This window comes from Globicephala melas, chromosome 14 (genome assembly GCF_963455315.2).
Source record: "Globicephala melas chromosome 14, mGloMel1.2, whole genome shotgun sequence".
NCBI classification, from domain to species: domain Eukaryota; kingdom Metazoa; phylum Chordata; class Mammalia; order Artiodactyla; family Delphinidae; genus Globicephala; species Globicephala melas.
This window is the reverse complement of record NC_083327.1, coordinates 36,015,617-36,030,326: the sequence shown is the minus strand read 5'-3', so window position 1 is coordinate 36,030,326 and position 14,710 is coordinate 36,015,617. Positions and strand designations below refer to the sequence as shown.

The 14,710-nt window shown below is 41.0% G+C and overlaps 1 pseudogene; it reads left to right on the top strand.

Annotated features, from left to right (window-relative positions):
- Positions 1–7,776: 7,776 nt before the first annotated feature.
- On the top strand, positions 7,777–9,464 carry LOC115866894 (cleavage stimulation factor subunit 2 pseudogene; annotated as a pseudogene).
- Positions 9,465–14,710: the final 5,246 nt, after the last annotated feature.

Here is a 14,710-nt window from a genome sequence, read left to right as displayed (position 1 = left end):
CAAAAAGACAACCCTCAGAATGGGAGAAAATATTTGCAAATGAAGCAACTGACAAAGGATTAATCTCCCAAGATTTACAAGCAGCTCATGCAGCTCAATAACAAAAAAACAAACAACCCAATCCAAAAATGAGCAGAAGACGTAAATAGACATTTCTCCAAAGAAGATATATAGATTGCCAACAAACACATGAAAGAATGCTCAACATCATTAATCATTAGAGAAATGCAAATCAAAATTACAATGAGGTATCATCTCACACCGGTCAGAATGGCCATCATCAAGAAATCTAGAAACAATAAATGCTGGAGAGGGTGTGGAGAAAAGGGAACCCTCTTGCACTGTTGGTGGGAATGTAAATTGATACAGCCACTATGGAGAACAGTATGGAGGTTCCTTAAAAAACTAAAAATGGAACTACCATATGACCCAGCAATCCCACTACTGGGCATATACCCTGAGAAAACCATAATTCAAAAAGAGTCATATACCAAAATGTTCATTGCAGCTCTGTTTACAATAGCCAGGAGATGGAAGCAACCTAAGTGTCCATCATTGGATGAATGGATAAAGAAGATGTGACATATATATACAATGGAATATTACTCAGCCATAAAAAGAAATGAAATTGAGATATTTGTAGTGAGGTGGATGGACCTAGAGTCTGTCATACAGAGTGAAGTAAGTTAGGAAGAGAAAAACAAATACCGTATGCTAACACATATATATGGAATCTAAGAAAAAAAAAAAGGTCATGAAGAACCTAGGGGTAAGACAGGAATAAAGACACAGACCCACTAGAGAATGGACTTGAGGATATGGGGAGGGGGAAGGGTAAGCTGGGAGAATGTGAAAGAGTGGCATGACGTATATACACTACCAAACGTAAAATAGATAGCTAGTGGGAAGCAGCCGCAGAGCACAGGGAGATCAGCTCGGTGCCTTTTGACCACCTAGAGAGGTGGGATGGGTATGGTGGGAGGGAGGGAGATGCAAGAGGAAAGAGATATGGGGATATATGTATAACAGATTCACTTTGTTATAAAGCAGAAAGTAACACACCATTTTAAAGCAATTATACTCCAATAAAGATGTTTTTTTAAAAAAGAGTCTTTCCACTCTAACTTTCATGTATCAGATGAGGTGGCTGGGGGGGGGGGGAAGGAGGAAGTGGATCACTGGCTACAATCAAGTTTTGATCCCAGCTCTCACCCAAGCCCCACCCACAAACACCATCTAAAGCAGGACCGTTTGTCAGCACTTCAGTCATGAGCACTGTAATTAAGATTCCACAGTTCACTTCTGGTGTCAAACGGTGGATTTTTTTTGTTTTCTGTTCTTTTAAATTTAGGGTTTTTTTTAATTTTTGGCTGCGTTGGGTCTTCGTTGCTGCGTGCGGGCTTTCTCTAGTTGCGGCGAGCGGGGGCTACTCTTTGTTGCGGTGTGCAGGCTTCTCATTGCGGTGGCTTCTCTTGTGGCTCGCGGGCTGTAAAGCGCGTGGGCTCAGTAGTTGTGGTGCACGGGCTTAGTTGCCCCGCGGCATGTGGGATCTTCCCAGACTAGGGCTTGAACCTGTGTCCCCTGCATTGGCAGGCGGATTCTTAACCACTGCGCCCCCAGGGAAGCCCCTCAAACACTGGTTTTAATGGAAATAATTTATATGGCATCTTCTCTGTGAAGAAGCATAGGGCCATTTGGACTCTCGCCTCTGAACACTGGTCTGAGCACAGGTCCGTGCTGCAGGGTGGAAAGCTTGCAACAGACCCCACTGAGATGGAAGCTACAGATGTCACCCAGAACCTGTAGCAGTGAAGAACTTCGGCACGTTAGGAAAGAAAGTGAAGAGGAATGTTTTCCCTTCTGCCCTTTCTCTAACAACTGTGTCAAACCTGAAAATGTGGCTCCAATCCTTTTCAGAACTATTATTTTCTTTACAGCAAAGTTCTAAAAACTTGGTTTCTTTTGATTTCTGCCCCCCGGCAGGAAAATGACACATTTGGGGCCAAGGCATTAAAGCAGGGTCTCTTGGGAGAAGGGAGAGGGCTATTGCTTTCCAGCCCACAAACAGTTGCAGGTGCAAAAAATGTGCACACGAAAAGGGAGGTCTGCTAGAGGCCCCTTTTAAACTGCAGCCTTTTAAGTTCAATAAATCTCTTTGCTCTTCCCTTTGTGGGCCGTGTGCTTCCCTCCCAGGATCAAATGCACATCCCAGTCCTCAATGTGGCCTCCAGAAGGAATCTTCATGTTTGTTGTGAAGTTTTCCGTAATTACATAATCGGTGAAGTCTGTGAGTTCGTGTTGAGAAGGTTGAAAAATTCAAGCCTGGGGATTACGGTAACATAATTAGATGGCTTCCTGTAAGAGCCAAGTGATTTTTCCCTGGGCCGGACTCTGATTGGCTGCCCTCAGAGGCTTTCCTCTCGATCCGTGAATCACAGTTGGATGGACACTTGTGTTGGCCAACACTCCAAGGTGTTTTCACGGGGTTTGGTGGTGGTGTGGGTGAACTCTGCGTACTCTGCGTTGGTTTGATTGAGAAGGCAGGAGCCACGAAAACAGAGGGCTGTGGTTTCTTGAATGCCTTTGCGTCTGTGTGTGACAGAGCCAGTGCTTAGCTTGTCTGGGCTGTGGTACCTTGACTCATCCAGCAGTGTCTAGAAGCCTGGATTCCTTGCCTCTTGGGGTTTTAGGGGCAGGAGGAAAGAGAATTTTGAAAGGAAAGACCACAGCTGAGTTTTAGGTGTGTAATAGCATTTGGTACCTAAAATGCATCATTTCTTGTGAATGTTTTCCAAGTCAGCTGGATGTTGACGATTATATATTAAAAACCAAATAGAACCAGAAATAGCCTTTTATTTTCCCGCAGTGTTAGTCTCTCAGAATCTGCTCTCCCAGTACCTAGCAGTCCTCTGAAATGATTATTCATGTGCTGTCTAAACCCTACCCCCTCTCTCTGGTGTTCAGTTCTTGTGTGTATTTGCTATTTTAGCTCTGTCCTGACAGGTGCAGAGACTAGGAATTGTTTAAAAGCACAGGCCAAGATGTGATAGCAGCTGATTGTTTTCTAAAGGAAACCTTCGCATCGTTACCTTGCTATTTAGCTGGTTTCCATGGAAACATCAACTGTCTGTCAGTGGTCTCAACCCGAAGGTGTAGCTATGAGATAAGAAAAGATGACTATGAGGGAAATCTCTCCCTTTATTTTGTAATAAAGAGCTAGACTGTCAGATTCTATACTTGATGCCAGAATTTAACATCTGATTTTAAAAAATACAGATGGGAACACAGGTGAGTCTCAGGTGGAAAGAGTATACATTTAATTTTAATTTTCAGGGGCATCAGGACTGGTTCAATTGCCAATGACTATATTCATCGGGCACAAAATCCTTCTCCGAGCAGATATTGATCAGAGTTTGGATCCTCAAGTAAAAATTTTCCAGAGGTCTCTCTTCATTCTATTGCACTGAGAGATTCTCTGACTCTGCCCACTGGACCTTTCATTTCTGCTGCCATCCTACTACTCATTCATTCTGCCCAGTTTGCTCTCAGAGTAATTCTAACTACATAAATTTATAGAGGGAAGCATAATCCCTCTTTTGCTATGTTCCCCAAGAGAATAAATTACATAAATGTATTTCTTAAATATTGAAAGAATCTCTTTGAAAGCAAACTGAGCCTTGTGCCTTTTTGAGAGGTAACTCCTTATAAGACATCTTACTTCTTGAATAACAGCTGTTCTTGATTTTGTCTTTGCCAAATTTGAACTCCAAAGAATTAAATGGTTAATGATGTCTATATATACATATTTGCTCTTCTGCCTTATAAAATGAAAGATAAAAATCAGATTTGTTTGGAATTCTCCAAATTTTAATGATTACAAAATGATTGCAAGAGTCCTCGTATCAATCAAATGTATGATAAAGGAAACAGAAACTTGACAAATCGAACAAGAAGTTTAGCATTCCGGATTATGTTTAAGTAAAATGTGTTGCTGTAAATATGACCCATGTTTGAAAGAGATATACTCATGCTCACGCACAAAGACTAGTATAATAATTGTCAGTAGGATAATGAGAGAGAAAAATACTTTTTTTCTAGAGGTTTAAATGTCCTCCTTGTCAACTAGTGACATTTATAATACACTTTATGAGTTAAATTAATGATTTGCCAGTGTTCTCACTATCCGTAATATATCCTTACTCCCAGGGTAATCAGTGGCCAAATTCGTATAAAACTGATTATGTATAAAGCTTCAATAGAAGAGAAAAACCTCCTTTCTAATATTGTTATATAATAATATATAATTATATAAAATCATATAATAATTTTTATTGTAAAAATTAACCAGAGTAATTTAATCTTATTTTCTCTATCCATTATCTATGGCTATGTAACAAGTTATCCCCAAACTTACTGGCTTAAAACAACAAACATTTATTATCTCATAGTTTCTGTGGTTCAGGAATCTGAGCATGGCTTTGCTGGATACCTCTGGCTCAAGGCCTCTCCCAAGGCTACAATCAAGGTGTTGACTGGAGCCCCCAGCTTGGGGAGGATCCCCTCGGAGTTCACTCACTGGCGGAATTCAGCTCCTTGTGGACTGTTAGACTTGCTGGCTCTTGGCCAGAGACATCATTTTCTTGCTAAGTGGGCCTCTCTATTGGGCAGCTTACAACAAAGCAGCTGGCTTCCCTCTGCATAAGCCAGTAAGAGAGTGAGAGAGGCAAGTAAGATGGGAGCCATGTGCTTTTGTATCCTAATCTTGGAAACAGTATCCCATCTCTTTTGTTATAGTTTATAACTTAGAAGCAAGTCACTAGATACAGTCTGTGCTCAAAGGGAAAAAAATTACATAATGACATGATTATCGGGAATCAGAGATCATTAGGAGCTATCTTAAAGGTCAACTACCATACTTATCATCCACAGGGATTCCAGCTTCTTCCTTACAATTACCCAAAGGCTCCAGTGATAATCAGAAATTGAGTCTTCTGGAAGGAATAGTACAAAATCTCAGTAAAGAGCAGTACTTTAGCTTTTTGCTGGTTCAAGAGTCTAAATTGTTAGTAGACACTCCTGTCTAATGGTCATGGTACTTCTAAAACCATTGCCCTTGACAATTAGCAGATGTGGGACTAATCTTACAGACACTGGCAAAGATAACCCATCCATGTCTAAAATGAAAAGGCCATTTGAAATTAGCTATCTATTGTACTCATGGTCTGTCTTGATATTAGTTGTCTATTATATTAGTTATCTATTGCTATAAAACACATTGCCCCAAACTTAAGGACTTAAAACAAACAAACATGTATTTCCTTTAGCACAGAGTTCTGTGGGTCAAGAATTTGGGAGTGGCTTGGCCAGGATGTTCTGGTTGGTGTCTCCCATGAGGTTGCAGTCAAGATGTCAGCTAAGGCTATAGGGATCTAAAGGCTCGACTGGAGGATCCACTCCTATGACTGGCAAGTTAATGTCAGCTGTTGGCAGGAGGTCTCAGTTCCTCACTGCATGGGCCTCCACAGGGCTGCTTGAGTGTCTTCATGACATGGCAGCTGGATTTCCCCAGAGAGAGAAATCCAGATTAATTATGGGATATATGAAATATGTTTCAAATTTGAGTAATGATCCTTGTCTTAGTGTTTGTCCATGTTGCAGGCAAAATACATATGATTGCCAGAGTATTAGGTTCTGCTGCACAGGACCTACCTTGTCAAATGATTCAAAAAATATTCAGCTCCCAAAAAAGGTCAAAAAAAATCCCAGAAAACTGTGATATCTGATCACCAATTGCCAAACCACAGTGCAAATTTGTTGGACCTAAGCCCATCTCCTGCCCGCTGAATCTCTTAGGTGTTCCACAGAATTGCCAATACACAGGCCTCAGACAGGAGGAAGAGCTGTATAAAAGGATTGATTATACTTGGCAGAACTTCGAGAAGGAGTGCAAATATGATCCAATTACCAAAAAGTCCTGGGAGATTGTATCCATAAGACAAACAAAATAAAACCAATGCTGAAGGGCTCAACAAAAGACTTGGAGCTCACATTGGTAGAGAGACTCAGTTTGTCAGGACAGGCAGAGTGGCTTTTAGGGGGTGGAGAATTAGGGCTCCCAGGTATGGCTATCTACAGCAGCAAGAGTCTCTGACAAACCTTGATGGGACCTTGATTTGTTAAAATATCATCCAGAGACCACTGGCACACACCTGTAGTAAAAGAAAAAAAAAAAAGGTTGATTTAGCCTGCAGCAAAAGACAATACAAAGCAGAAGAGTGAGTCAAATATAGTACAAACCATGGAGTGAGTCCAAAGTGGGGGAGCTTAGGGTAAGGTTTTTGTAGGACCTGGGGGCTGGAATTAGTCACAAGATGGTCTTGTCATGGATTATTTAGAATCTGTAAACCAGGCAAGTTGCTGGAACAGTCAGTGGTCTCAGTTTTAGAACATACGACCTTTTAGGATTTATTATTACATCATTCTATGGTTCTATCTTGGAACATATGCATTTAAACAAAGAGATATACAATTTTGACCTTAAGTCATTTATCTGTTTTACTAGTCATAGTGCAGACCATTTTGTAAGCTATGGTTTCTGTTTCAACTCTCATCCTCAATCTATACAAGGGAATCTGAACTAACCCCTTTCCACGCCTTCATGTTCCATGAGGAAGCCTCTAGCCAAGGTGTATTTGATGAAAAAAATCCCTTTCCTCTACTTGTGCTGTTTCTTTTTCCCAGCAAGACTCACCCCCAAGCTTGAGGGGAAAGGAAGAGCTCAAAACTGGATCAGTTCTATCATTGCCTTTGCAAACAGTGTTTTCTCTAATTATGATTCCACTGCAAAATTCTACTCTTTAATACCCAGCTCAAAATTGCATCCTTTAAAAAGTATTTTCCAATGTCTCTTCCTTCTCTCCTCCCCATCTTCAGCTCCCACCCCTGACTTGGAGGATAAAATTATGCTCCTTATGTGTTCCTGGTGCTCAGTAGTCCGCTTGGTACACAGTAGATGCTTAGTATATATTTTTGAACTGCGTTGGTAATATCTAATTAATTTGGCAGTAGATATTATTAAAATACTTTGATATTACTGTTACTTCAGCTCTTTCTAAGTTCTCTCCTCTCTGATTTCCTATTGCACAATTTGGCATTGTTCTCTGACAGTTTCATACATATTAGTTTTGCTTGTCTTTTATTCCAGTTATTAATAAATTGTGAGCTCTTAGGGATAGGGACAATTTCTTTTACTGGGTCGGCACCCTCCACCCCACTCCCATGCCCCTTCAGACTTAAGACGATTCTCATACTTCCTAAATATTTGTTGGTTTTGAGCCTATTTTGAGATATTAGCTTATGTTTTCTCCTGTATTTTCCCTACCCTTCATTTTATCCCATTCAAGAAGGCAGTTGGCCCAAACTTCATTGCCTCAGGGAAGAGTTGAGGCCAGGTGTGAAGCAGGAGTAGAGCATCAGCCATTGTGTGTTTTTCCCCAAAGGCCTAAACACTAAGTTGAATGGAGAAAGTTTGGAGAGGGAAATAAAGAATGGGATTCCCAGGTACAGACAGAGCAAGTGGAGAAAGCAGGCAATTGTCAGGTCCCCCTTCCACTGCCTCCAGCTTAAAATAACAGTAATAATAATGACGTGATGGAGAATGTGGAGAGGAGAGAGAGACAGTTCTGGGGGTCCAGGAAAGGTGTGGACTCAGGTCCTGGCTGCAAGGCACAATTCCCAAGCAGTGTCAGACCTTCGAAGAGGAAAGGATAGAGAGCGATGGCGGGTTTGACTGTGAGAGACCCTGCGGTGGATCGTTCTCTACATTCGGTGTTTGTGGGGAACATTCCATATGAGGCTACTGAAGAGCAATTAAAGGACATCTTTTCTGAGGTTGGGCCTGTTGTTAGTTTCAGGTTGGTATATGATAGGGAGACAGGAAAGCCAAAAGGTTGTGGCTTCTGTGAATACCAAGACCAGGAGACAGCACTTAGTGCCATGCGAAACCTAAATGGGTGTGAATTCAGTGGGAGAGCACTTCGAGTGGACAATGCTGCCAGCAGAAAGAACAAAGAAGAGCTGAGGAGCCTTGGCACTGGTGCCCCTGTCATTGAGTCACCTTATGGAGAGACCGTCAGTCCTGAGGTTGCCCCTGAGTCCATTAGCAAAGCAGTTGCCAGTCTTCCACCAGAGCAGATGTTTGAGCTGATGAAACAAATGAAGCTCTGTGTCCGGAATAGTCCTCAGGAAGCACGGAACAAGTTGCTTCAGAACCCTCAACTGGCTCATGCTTTGCTCCAAGCCCAGGTACTGATGAGAACTGTGGATCCAGAAATTGCCTTGAAAATTCTGCATCGCCAGACAAATATCCCAACACTGATTGCGGGCAACCCTCAGACAGTCCACAGCGCTGGACCTGGCTCAGGATCCAATGTGTCGATAAACCAACAGAATCCCCAGGGCCCTCAGGCCCAGTCTTTGAGTGGAATGCATGTCAATGGCGCACATCCTCTGATGCAAGCTTCTCTGCAGGCTGGAGTTGCAGCACCAGGGCAGATACCAGCGACCGTAACAGGACCTGGCCCGGGTTCCTTAGAGCCTGGAGGAGGAATACAGGCCCAGGTTGGAATGCCAGGCAGTGGACCAGTGTCCATGGAGTGGGCACAAGTGCCGATGCAAGACCCCAGAGCAGCTATGCAGCGTGGGCCCTTGCCTGCCAACGTCCCAACTCCTCGAGGTCTGTTGGGAAACGCTCCAAATGGCCCACGCAGAGGCACTTTCCTTTCTGTAACTGGAGCGGTAGAGCCTAGAGGTTACCTGGGACCACCTTATCAGGGTCTGCCCATGCACCGTGTCCCTGGCCCTGACAGCCGCGGCCCACCCCAACATGAGATGAGGGGAGGGCCATGAGCTGAGTCCAGACCTCTACTGGCAGAGCCAAGAGGACCCATGCTAGATCAGAGGGGTCCACCATTGGATGGCAGAGGTGGAAGAGATCCCCGAGGCATAGATGCACGAGGGACGGAGGCACGAGCCATGGAGGCAAGAGGATTAGATGTTAGAGGATTGGAAACCCATGCGATGGAGGCGCGTGCAATGGAGGCCCGTGCAGTGGAAGTCAGAGGGATTGAGGCCAGGAGCACGGATACAAGGGGCCCAGTCCGAGGCCCTAGAGGCCCTATACCTAGTGGAATCCAGGTCCCAGTCCAATTAATATGGGGGCAGCTGGCCCCCAGGGATCCAGATATGTTCCTGTCATGCAAGAAGTGAGCATTCAGGGTGGAGGCCAGCCTGGTGGCTTAGGTCCTGCCCAGAACCAAGTCACAACACAGGACCATGAGAAGGCTGCTTTGATCATGCAGGTTCTTCAACTAACTGCAGACCAGATCGCCAAGCTTCCTCCAGAGCAGAAACAGAGTATCCTGATCTTAAAGGAACAAATACAGATGTCTACTGGAGCGCCTTAAAATGTTTTCAGAACTACCTGGTGACAAATCTGGAAATTAATTCCATAACTTGGTTGAAATGTTGCGAAAAGATGATTTCTGCATCCTGCCCTTTGAATGACTCAAATTGCTGCCAGGTGGGGGACTCCCATCACCTTCTCTCAGAACAAAATCAGTTCACTCTGTTGTCTCAGTTTATATGTTTTCTGCGACTTGAAATAAAATTTGAACACAATTTTAGTATATTGCAGATTGATATACATGACCTTTGTGCTTTTAGAAGGCTGAACACCAAGGGTGAAACCTTACATGTGTTTTCTACTCTTACTGCAGTATTGTACTGTTTTTTTAACATCTTTATTGGAGTATAATTGCTTTACAATGGTGTGTCACTTTCTGCTTTATAACAAAGTGAATCTGTTATACATATACATATATCCCCATATCTCTTCCCTCTTGCATCTCCCTCCCTCCCTATCCCACCCCTCTAGGTGGTCACAAAGCACCGAGTTGATCTCTCTGTGCTATGCAGCTGCTTCCCGCTAGCTATCTACTTAACATTTGGTAGTGTATCTATGTCCAAGCCACTCTCTCACTTTCTCCCAGCTTACACTTCCCCCTCCCGATATCCTCAAGTCCATTCTCTAGTAGGTCTGCATCTTTATTCCCGTCTTGCTCCTAGGTTCTTCATGAACTTTTTTTCTTTTTTTGATTCCATATCTATGTTTTAGCATACGGTATTTGTTTTTCTCTTTCTGACTTACTTCACTCTGTATGACAGACTCTAGGTCCATCCACCTCACTACAAATAACTCAATTTCGTTTCTTTTTATGGTGCTATCCTACATATATATTCCATTGTATATATGTGCCACATCTTCTTTATCCATTCATCTGTTGATGGACACTTGGGTTGCTTCCGTGTTCTGGCTATTGTAAATAGAGCTGCAATGAACATTTTGGTACATGACTCTTTAGAATTATGGTTTTCTCAGGGTATATGCCCAGTAGTGGGATTGCTGGGTCGTATGGTAGTTCTATTTTTAGTTTTTTAAGGAACCTCCATACTGTTCTCCATAGTGGCAGTATCAATTTACATTCCCACAAACAGTGTAAGAGGGTTCCCTTTTCTCCACACCCTCTCCAGCATTTATTGTTTCTAGATTTATTAATGATGGCCACTCTGACCAGTGTAAGATGATATCTCATTGCAATTTTGATTTGCATTTCTCTAATGATTAATGATGTTGAGCACTCTTTCATGTGTTTGTTGGTAGGCTGTATAATTTCCTCAGAGAAATGTCTATTTAGGTCTTCCGCCCATTTTTGGATTAGGTTGTTTGTTTTTTTGATACTGAGCTGCACGAGCTGCTTGTAAATTTTGGAGATTAATTCTTTGTCAGTTGCTTCATTTGCAAATATTTTCTTCCATTCTGAGGGTTATCTTTTGGTCGTGTTTATGGTTTCCTTTACTGTGCAAAAGGTTTTAAGTTTCATTAGGTCCCATTTGTTTATTTTTGTTTTTATTTCCATTTCTCTAGGAGGTGGGTCAAAAAGGATCTTGCTGTGATTTATGTCATAGATGTTCTGCCTATGTTTTCCTCTAAGAGTTTGATAGTTTCTGGCCTTACATTTAGGTCTTTATTCCATTTTGAGTTTATTTTTGTGTATGGTGTTAGGGAGTGTTCTAATTTCATTCTTTTACATGTAGCTGTCCAGTTTTCCCAGCAGCACTTATTGAAGGGGCTGTCTTTTCTCCACTGTACATTCTTGCCTCATTTGTCAAAGATAAGGTGACCATATGTGCATGGGTTTATCTCTGGGCTTTCAATCCTGTTCCACTGATCTATATTTCTGTTTTTGTGCCAGTACAATACTGTCTTGATTACTGTACCTTTGTAGTATAGTCTGAAGTCCAGGAGCCTGATTCCTCCCACTCCGTTTTTCGTTCTCAAGATTGCTTTGGCTATTCGGGGTCTTTTGTGTTTCCCTACAATTTGTGAAATTTTTTGTTCAAGTTCTGTGAAAAAATGCCAGTGGTAGTTTGATAGGGATTGCATTGAATCTGTAGATTGCATTGGGAAGTATAGTCATTTTCACAGTGTTGATTCTTCCGATCCAAGAACATGGTGTAGCTCTCCATCTATTTGTATCATCTTTAATTTCTTTCATCAGTGTGTTATAATTTTTGCATACAGGTCTTTTGTCTCCTTTGGTAGGTTTATTCCTAGATATTTTATTCTTTTTGTCTGCAATGGTAAATGGGAGTGTTTCCTTAATTTCACTTTCAGATTTTTCATCATTAGTGTATAGGAATGCCAGAGATTTCTGTGCATTAATTTTGTATCCTGCTATGTTACCAAATTCATTGATTAGCTCTAGTAGTTTTCTGGTAGGATCTTTAAGATTCTCTGTGTATAGTTACATATCATCTGCAAACAGTGACAGCTTTACTTCTTTTCTTCCCATTTGGATTACTTTTATTTCATTTTCTTCTCTGACTGCTGTGGCTAAAACTTCCAAAACTATGTTGAATAATACTGGTGAGAGTGGACAACCTTGTCTTGTTCCTGATCTTAGAGGAAACAGTTTCAGTTTTTCACTGTTGAGAATGATTTTGCTATGGGTTTGTCATATATGGCCTTTATTATGTTGAGGTAAGTTCCCTCTATGCCTACTTTCTGGAGGGTTTTTATCATAAGTGGGTGTTGAATTTTGTCGAAAGCTTTCTCTGCATCTGTTGAGATGATCATATGGTTTTTCTCCAATTTGTTAATATGGTGTATCACATTGATTGATCTGCGTATATTGAAGAATCCTTGCATTCCTGGGATAAACACCACTTGATCATAGTGTATGATCCTTTTAATGTACTGTTGGATTCTGTTTACTAGTATTTTGTTGTGCATTTTTGCATCTATGTTCATCAGTGATATTGGCCTGTAGTTTTCTTTGTGACATCTTTGTCCAGTTTTGGTGTCAGCGTGATGGTGGCCTCGTAGAATGAGTTTGGGAGGGTTTCTGCCTCTGCTACACTTCGGAAGAGTGTGAGAATGATAGGTGTTAGCTCTCCTCTAAATGTTTGATAGAATTCGCCTGTGAAGCCATCTGGTCCTGGGCTTTTGTTTGTTGGAAGATTTTTAATCACAGTTTCAATTTCAGTGCTTCTGATTGGTCTGTTCATATTTTCTGTTTCTTCCTGGTTCAGTCTCAGAAGGTTGTGTATTTCTAAGAATTTGTCCAATTCTTCTAGGTTGTCCATTTTATTGGCATAGAGTTACTTGTAGTAATCTCTCATGATCCTTTGTATTTCTCCAGTGTCAGTTGTTACTTCTCCTTTTTCATTTCTAATTCTGTTGATTTGAGTCTTCTCCCTTTTTTTCTTGATGAGTCTGGCTAATTGTTTATCAATTTTGTTTATCTTCTGAAAGAACCAGCTTTTAGTTTTATTGATCTTTGCTATCGTTTCCTTCATTTCTTTTTCATTTATTTCTCATCAGATCTTTATGTTTCCTTTCCTTCTGCTAACTTTGGGGGTTTTTTGTTCTTCTTTCTCTAATTGCTTTAGGTGTAAGGTTAGGTTGTTTATTTGAGATGTTTCTTGTTTCTTAAGGTAGGATTGTATTGCTCTAAACTTCCCTCTTAGAACTGCTTTTGCTGCATCCCATAGGTTTTGGGTTGTCATGTTTCCATTGCCATTTGTTTCCAGGTATTTTTTGATTTCCTCTTTGATTTCTTCAGTGATCACTTCGTTATTAAGTAGTGTATTGTTTAGCCTCCGTGTGTTTGTGTTTTTTACAGATCTTTTCCTGTAATTGATATCTAGTCTCATAGCATTGTGGTCAGAAAAGATACTTGATATGATTTCAGTTTTCTTAAATTTACCAAGGCTTGATTTGTGACCCAAGATATGATCTATCCTGGAGAATATTCCATGAGCACTTGAGAAGAAAGTATATTCTGTTGTTTTGGGGTGTACTGTCCTATACATGTCAATTAAGTCCATCTTGTTTACTGTATCATTTAAAGCTTGTGTTTCCTTATTTATTTTCATTTTGGATGATCTGTCCATTGGTGAAAGTGGGGGTTTAAAGTCCCCTACTTATGATTGTGTTACTGTCAATTTCCCCTTTTATGGCTGTTAGCATTGCCTTATGTATTGAGGTGCTCCTATGTTGGGTGGATAAACATTTCCAATTGTTATATCTTCTTCTTGGATTGATCCCTTGATCAGTATGTAGTGTCCTTCTTTGTGTCTTGTAATAGTCTTTATTTTAAAGTCTGTTTTGTCTGATATGAGAATTGCTATTCCAGCTTTCTTTTGATTTCCATTTGCATGGAATATCTTTTTCCATCCCCTCACTTTCAGTCTGTATGTGTCCCTAGGTCTGAAGTGGGTCTCTTGTAGACAGCATATATACGGGTATTGTTTTTATATCCATTCAGCCAGTCTATGTCGTTTGGTTGGAGCATTTAATCCACTTACATTTAAGGTAATTATCAATATGTATGTTCCTATTACCATTTTCTTAATTGTTTTGGGTTTGTTATTGCAGGTCTTTTCCTTCTCTTGTGTTTCCTTCCTAGAGAAGTTCCTTTAGCATTTGTTGTAAAGCTGGGGTGGTGGTGCTGAATTCTCTTAGCTTTTGCTTGTCTTTAAAGGTTTTAATTTCTCCATCAAATCTGAATGAGATCCTTGCTGGGTAGAATAATCTTGGTTGTAAGTTGTTCCCCTTCCTCACTTTAAATATGTCCTGCTACTCCCTTCTGGCTTGCAGAGTTTCTGCTGAAAGATCAGCTGTTAACTTTATGGGGATCTGCTTGTATGTTATTTTTCCCTCGTTGCTTTTAATATTTTTTCTTTGTATTTAATTTTTGATAGTTTGATTAATATGTGTCTTGGTGTGTTTCTCCTTGGATTTATCCTGTATGGGACTCTGTGCTTCCTGGGCTTGATTAACTATTTCCTTTCCCATATTAGGGAAGTTTTCAACTATAATCTCTTCAAATATTTTCTCAGTCCCTTTCTTTTTCTCTTCTTCTTCTGGGACCCCTATAATGCGAATGTTGGTGCATTTAATGTTGTCCCAGAGGTCTCTAAGACTGTCCTTAGTTCTTTTCATTCTTTTTTCTTTATTCTGCTCTGCAGTAGTTATTTCCACTATTTTATCTTCCAGGTCACTTATTCGTTCTTCTGCCTCAGTTATTTTGCTATTGTTCACTTCTGGAGTATTTTTAATTTCATTTATTGTGTTATTCATCACAGT